Raw genomic sequence first — 8,032 nt, forward strand, 5'->3', positions numbered from 1 at the left:
CAGAAAACGTACAAGAACTTAGGACTTTCGGTGAGGAAATTTTAGAAAGTAGTGAACGAATGAGACAGGTGGGAGAGCGTCTCGTATGGAAATTCGACGAGCGCAATATGGATTTTTGGATGAATCCATATCCATGAATGTGATGGCAGGAACGGTAGTAGTAATAATAATAATATAATAATATATGTGTGTATGTGTTAGAAAAAGAAACTACGGATGCATACTACTAGTATTGTAGCTTTACATTTCAGTCGGTATTGTAATTTTAAATTCAGTACTGGTGTGTAATAGATGCATAATATATGAATAGAGTAAAAGTCGCGATGCTCGACGCTTTTGACCAAAAGTGCGTGTCATGTGATTGGCTATATTCAAATATTATTGGTGATATTAATATGTGGTAATTGTTTAAAATTCAGATGGACAACGAATTGAATCAAGAAAACCAGAATGATAATATCCAGAACGACAACCACTCGAATAACGATAATCTGAATAATGAGAATCCAAACAACAATGGAAACCAAATGGATAATAGTGTCGTTCAACACATAGTGGCACAAGGAATTATAGATGCAATGCCATTTATTATTCAAACGGTTCAAGAAGCGAATAATAAAAGTAAGCATAGCAGTAAGCGACCAACTGAACCAGAACACAGCGTAAACAATGGACCCGTACTTCAAGCCCCCATTCTTAAAAGAAGAAGAACCATACCATATGGTTGTTCTTACAAAGAATTCTGGTCCTGTAAACCAATAGAATTCTCGGGCAATGAAGGACCCATTGCAGCTCTACGCTGGATAGAGAAAACTGAAGCTGTTCTGAAAATAAGCAAGTGTGTCGAAGAAGATAGGATAATGTTTGCTTCTAATTTATTTAAGAATGCAGCTCTAGAGTGGTGGAACACTATCGTCCAGTCTAGAGGAAGTGATAGAGTTTATAGCATGGGATGGGAGGAGTTCAAAAATATGGTAGAAAGAAAGTTCTGCCCTCCCAATGAAAAGGAACAGATAGCAAACAAGTTTTTGAATCTTAGAATGACCGGGGTAGATAGTAAGGGTTATACTACCACATTCTTTGAATATGCTAGAATAGTACCAACCCTTGCATCACCTGAACCAGTATTAATCTCCTGTTACATCTGGGGATTAAATGGAGAGATTAGACATGTAGTCAAGGCAGCTAGACCCAAACCATAGAAGAAGCTGTAGAACTAGCCAATACCTTGACTGATGAACTGGTGCGTACTAGAGAAGAAGACCAGAGGAGAAACCTAACCCAAAGGCTTACCCAAGAATTCCGTTCTGGGAATTTCAACCATAGGAATGTAGGTTCTACCTCTGCACCATACTGCAAAAACTGCAAAAAGAAGCATTCAGGAAAATGCTCCATCTACTGCAATTTTTGCAAGGCCTCAGGACACAAGGAAGAGAATTGCAAGAAGAAATCCAGTATTGGAATGTGTTTCAATTGTGGAGAAAAAGGTCACATCAGGACAAATTGTCCGAAATTGGCTCCAACTGCAAACAACAAGAATCCTAAAAATGCTAGAGCATTCGTTCTGACTGCAGATGAAGCCAGGATGATTTCGGACGTCATAGCTGGTACGTTTTTAGTTAATGATATTTTTGCTAAAGTATCATTTGACTCTGGTGCAAACCAAAGTTTTATTAATACTTCGTTTTGCAAACTCCTAAACCAATCATTAACTAAACTACCACAAGAATGTCTAGTAGAGATAGCAAATGGAGAAACCGTTAGGATTTCTGAAATCTTGAAGGAAGCAAGAATTGAAATTTTAATCAAAAGTTTACTGCAAACCTTTATCCAATGAATCTGGCAGGATTTGATGTAGTATTAGGAATGGATTGGTTAATAGCCAATAGAGCCAGTATTTTATGTGATCAAAAGTCAATTCAAGTAAAATCACCAAGAGGTGAAAAGATCACAATTAAAGGAGATAAGTCATCTAGATCCACTAAATTCATCTCCATGATGAAAACTGCAAGTTATATAAGAAAAGGATCTATAGTATATTTGATTTCTATAATCACTAACACTAAAGGAAAAGAATTAAAAGACATTCCAGTAGTGTCCCAGTTTTCAGATGTCTTTCCAGAGGAATTGCCAGGACTGCCGCCATATAGGGAAGTTGAATTCAGAATCCACCTGCTACCAGGGACAGCACCGATTGCCAAAGCACCTTACCGTTTGGCACCCGCTGAAATGCAGGAACTAAAGAACCAATTAGACGAATTGTTAGAGAAAGGATTCATACAGCCAAGCTCATCGCCATGGGGAGCGCCGATTTTATTTGTCAAAAAGAAGGATGGATCAATGCGTATGTGCATTGACTACCGTGAATTGAACAAGGTCACGATTAAGAATCGGTATCCATTACCGAGGATCGATGATCTGTTCGATCAACTTCAAGGTGCTCGATTTTTCTCTAAAATTGATTTAAGATCAGAATATCATCAATTAAAGGTACAGGAAGAGAATATTCCTAAAACCGCATTTAGAACAAGGTATGGTCATTATGAATTTACTGTCATGCCATTTGGTTTAACCAATGCCCCAGCCGCATTTACGGACATGATGAACCGAATATGTAAGCCATATTTGGATAAATTCATAATTGTCTTCATAGATGATATTCTAATTTACTCTAAAAGTAAAGAGGAGCATGCAAAGCATTTGCACTTACTTTTAAGTCTGTTAAGAAAGGAAAAGCTTTACGCTAAGTTTTCAAAATGCGAGTTTTGGTTAGAACATGTACAATTTCTTGGACATTTAGTTAATCATGAAGGAATCCATGTGGATCCAACAAAGATCGAGGCAATTACTAAATGGAAAACCCCTGAGTCACCAACCGAGGTTAGAAGTTTCTTAGGATTGGCCGGTTATTATAGAAGATTTATTCAAAATTTTTCTAGAATAGCCATTCCTTTAACTAAGTTAACCTGTAAATCCATTAAGTTTGAATGGGGACCAAAACAAGAAGAAGCCTTTAGAATCCTTAAGCAAAGATTAACCCATGCACCTATATTAGCGTTACCAGAAGGAACGGAAGACTTTATAGTCTATTGTGACGCTTCTAAGTTATGTTATGGATGTGTGTTGATGCAACGTCAAAAGGTTATAGCTTACGCATCTAGACAGCTTAAGAATCATGAAGAATATTATTCAACCCATGATTTGGAATTAGGAGCCATAATTTTTGCCCTTAAGATTTGGAGACATTATCTTTATGGTAGTAAGTTTACCGTATTCACAGATCATAAGAGCTTAAGATATGTTTTCGGGCAAAAAGAGTTGAATATGAGACAAAGACGCTGGATGGAAATGCTTATTGATTATGATTGTGATATCCAGTACCATGCAGGAAAAACCAATGTAGTGGCTGATGCTTTAAGTCGAAAGTATCACGAAAAGCCAAAAAGGGTACGTTCTCTTAAATTAAATCTACAAGTAGATTTAAACGATCAGATTAGAAAAGTTCAAGAATCAGTAATCAAGGAAGATACTGAAAAATTAAAAGGAATGATTAAGGAATTAGAACAAGGAACAGATGGAATTTGGAGATTCCATAAAAAGAGAATGTGGATGCCTAAATTAGGAAATTTACGTCACCGTATATTAGAAGAAGCCCATAAATCTAAATATACGATGCATCCAGGAAATGATAAAATGTACCAGGATTTAAGGAAAAATTTCTGGTGGATAGGAATGAAAAAGGATATAGTAACTTATGTTTCTAAATGTTTAACTTGTTCACAAGTAAAAGCTGAACACCAAAAACCCTCAGGTTTGTTACATCAATTAGAAATGCCAGTTTGGAAATGGGAATTGATAACAATGGATTTTGTTACCAAGTTACCCAAAACGAGAAAAGGTAATGATACAATCTGGGTGATTGTAGATAGACTAACCAAGTCAGCTCATTTCCTACCAATGAAGGAAACTTTTAGTATGGAACAATTAGCCAAATTGTATGTAAATGAAATCGTTTCATTACATGGAATACCTTTATCAATTGTTTCTGATAGGGATAGCCGTTTTACCTCTCATTTTTGGGCAAGTTTCCAAAAAGCAATGGGAACCAAGTTAAATCTAAGCACAGCATATCATCCTCAATCGGATGGGCAAAGTGAAAGGACAATTCAGACAATGGAAGACATGCTTAGAGCTTGTGTAATTGATTTCGGAGGTAATTGGGATGATCATTTACCTTTAATAGAATTTTCTTATAATAACAGTTATCACACAAGTATCAATGCTGCACCATTCAAAGCACTTTATGGACGAAAGTGCAGAACCCCAGTCTGTTGGGCAGAAATTGGGGAAAAGCAACTATCTGGACCTGAGATAGTACAAGAAACAACCGATAAGATCATTCAAGTCAAGGAACGACTGAAAACAGCACGTGATCGACAGAAGAGTTACGCTGATAACTGACGTAAACCGTTAGAATTCCAAGTAGGTGACAAGGTATTATTAAAAGTCTCTCCTTGGAAAGGAGTGGTAAGATTCATCAAAAGAGGAAAGCTAAGTCCCAGATATATTGGACCTTTCAAGATTATTAGAAGAATAGGACCTGTAGCCTGTCAGCTACAACTGCCAGAGGAAATGGCAGGAATACATGATGTATGTCATGTATCTAATCTCAAAAAGTGCCTAGCTGATGAATCACTTGTAGTACCTCTTAAGGATATAGAGGTAAATGAACAACTCAAGTTTGTAGAGAGGCCTCTAGAGATTGAAGATAGGAAAATTAAGAATCTCAAGCATAAGAGATTAGTTCTGGTCAAAGTGAAGTGGGATTCCAAAAGAGGACCTGAATACACATGGGAGCTTGAATCAGAAATGCAAAAGAAATATCCGCACTTGTTCCAGTAGATCTCGAGGACGAGCTCTAAAACAAGGTGGGGAGGATGTAACAACCCTCGGTAAAACCAACACCCTCATAATAGTTCCGACACCCTAGTATATCTTAAAATGTCCCAATATGTCTTATATTATACCCGTATGTGAAAACCGAGCTCGAAATAGATCATAACATATAAAATAAATTAAAAATAAGAAAAATGGAGTTGAGGCGGGCCACGTAGACCCACCCCAACCATTCACGCGGGCGGTATCAGGGTTGAACCTGACATCGTTGATTTCTTTAGTTCAAGCGGGCCGCGTAAGAGTTTATGTTAGTTAACGCGGGCCGCGTAAGATCATGAAACGCGGAGGCATCATAAGCTGACACGTGTCGACATCGTGGCGAGTCTACAAGCTGACCCAGCTAAGCTATTCTGTTGACCAAGGTTGACGCGGGCCGCGTAACCCTGGCCTGTGCTTTACGCGGGCCGTGTGGAGACCAGATTTCCGCACTATTTAAGAAGGCCATCGGGTTTCACTTTCCGTCGTTCATAATTTCATTCTCAATCTCACTTTCTGAATTAGAGGCATTATAGTCGGGTATTATACCCCTAAAATAGTGAGGTTCTGCTACGATGTAAGTATTATAACCCCTGGAGACGTATTAGATACTCTGCCCGATTGATCTAGGGTTCCGTAACGGCTGTCGTGGTTCTGCCCGACGTAGTCGTTGGAATGCCGTCTCGGGGAGGGTATTACTAATGTTAAAATGGGTTATTATACTAACACACGTGCATTTGTGTAATTTATAGATTATTCCCAGGACATCCTTACTGAAAACCCTAAAACAGCAATGTGAGTTGATCCACTTTTTGTAAACCTTTTGTTACTATTTTTACAAAATCTCATTTAATTAAATATATACAAAGTAGTTATTGAGTATTTGTAAAGAATACAATTATAGTGGGTATGTTGGGGTTTTGTATACAAAATTTGTTACTGGCGTGGTAACATTCCACAAGTTGAGTATGACAGTACCACTGATGTTAATTGTTATTTCTTGGAAACAAATGTAATTGCGGATGTGCCCTCAATACTGTAAAATGATTGGTATTTCAACTTGATTAAACTGGGATTCACTCACCAGTATTTCCCACTGACAAAATGTTTTTAAAACGTGTTTCAGGTAACAAAATGTGAAAGCCAAATAGAAGCCAGCTGGACAGCACTGAAGGCTTGGAAAAGTGGCAATAAAGTTACCTAAAAAGAAATAGATGTTTTTCTTAAATAAAATAGGGTGTATCTCTATGAAATTATGTATACTAAAAACTTGGGTTTTACCCATGTGTTTAATATTATAAAATGTGGTGGTTTACTCTGATAAAATATTTCCTAACTACGGTCCTGATGAAAATTTCCGCTGCCAAATTGAATAAATAACGTGATACCATCGAAACTGGCTCGCGGCCGCCCGTTCCCGGGAATTTGGGATCGGGGGCTGTGACAGTCGTAGATGTCCTTTTTTTAACATTTTGGGTTGATATGCATGCTACCTTAAATGGCATCAACTATTTTAAGTACTAGATTGTTATTACATGATTAATAATTGATTGATGCTATGTGTTAAACATGATTGATTAATAGCGTAAGTTTAAATAAATGATGATTGATAATTAGTGTTAAATGATTGGTGATTGATGTTTAGTGATTGCTGATTAAATAATAGTGCTAGTCTTATTGATGATCATGTGAGCTCGACGGTATAGGAGGCATGGAGTCTTATACCGGGCAGTTGATGGTGAAGATCACTTCACAAGTTGATGTTTACTTACGATTGACATTGATAAAATGCATTTTGATGAAATGACTAAACGGTTTATGTAAATTGTTAACTCTTTGTTTCATTAAAACTAGGATTCACACAATGTAGTTGACTTTTTAGCCTGTATATCAGGTTAAGCAGGTTGATGCTTGATAGAAAGTCAACAACATGGATTGAATGCTCCCCTACTTTCAGACTGCATCCTATCGACCTTACTTAGACCTAGTATGTTGATGTTTCTAAGACCAAATTTAATCAATACTTAATGTTTTGACGTACTTGTAAGATTAAATATATTATGTATTAATATTTAATCTATAGCCATTATAATCATTTACATAATATAGATCAAAATATATAATAACCTATTAAGATAATTAGTTGGTAATTGTTGATGGACCATATTACCCTTATTAACTAATTAGGTTTCCTCCTGGGTGCTTATACAAGGAGAATTATGTGGAGGTTATTAGGTTACACACTTAGACATAACCTATTAAGCATAACATCACTCGAGACCTCCTCTCCACAACCGAATTCCCTTGTCCGGTTCTCATCATCACCATCATCAGTCAGCACCCTATGTCACACCCCAACCGATGGCAGAATCATCGGGGCATGGCACTGAGCGAAACAGATTGTTCAGAAGTTTCCATAACAACTATTTATATAATCCAATTAAAGATACGTCCCATATCGTATCCCGAATAAACAAACATGTCATTACAGATAATCATCCAAACAAGAAATTCCGTTCCGACAACTCAGATTCAAATATTATTACAACAATTGTTTACCTGCTTATAGACCCCTATTCTGTTGACTTTCTGGCTGTAATGCCAGAGGACAAGATCTACAGACAACTATGCCCCGGACACTTGTTCTTGGCAGACAACCATTTGTTGGGGGCTTCTAGAAACTTATTCTAGCCTCGCTTCCCTAGCAAATAAGCATCCTAAATACCTGTCACATACGTTAAAATAAAGTCAATACATATAATGTAAAGGTGAGCATACAAGTTTGATATAGCATATAGAGTTTGAATAGTTTACGCATAACCAGCACATACACAGAGGAAAACGAAGCATGTTAATTGTCGACATGGACCTATCTATACCAATGACTGCGGGTTGACCGTCCGAGATGGTTCGCAATACATGATTACCACCGTAATCCATGCAAGTAATTGTCCTTAACAACCCCCGCGTAAGCGGGTGCTGAGTCCAAACTATAGTACTACGTCGTTAAGGCAGGTAGACAGCATTCCACGTGTAAACACAATCAACAAGCATTCATTAAGTCATGAAATACATGCATATTGGTTAGCGTTCAAATAGT

The sequence above is a fragment of the Helianthus annuus genome, chromosome 12 (assembly GCF_002127325.2).
Source record: "Helianthus annuus cultivar XRQ/B chromosome 12, HanXRQr2.0-SUNRISE, whole genome shotgun sequence".
Lineage (NCBI taxonomy): Eukaryota > Viridiplantae > Streptophyta > Magnoliopsida > Asterales > Asteraceae > Helianthus > Helianthus annuus.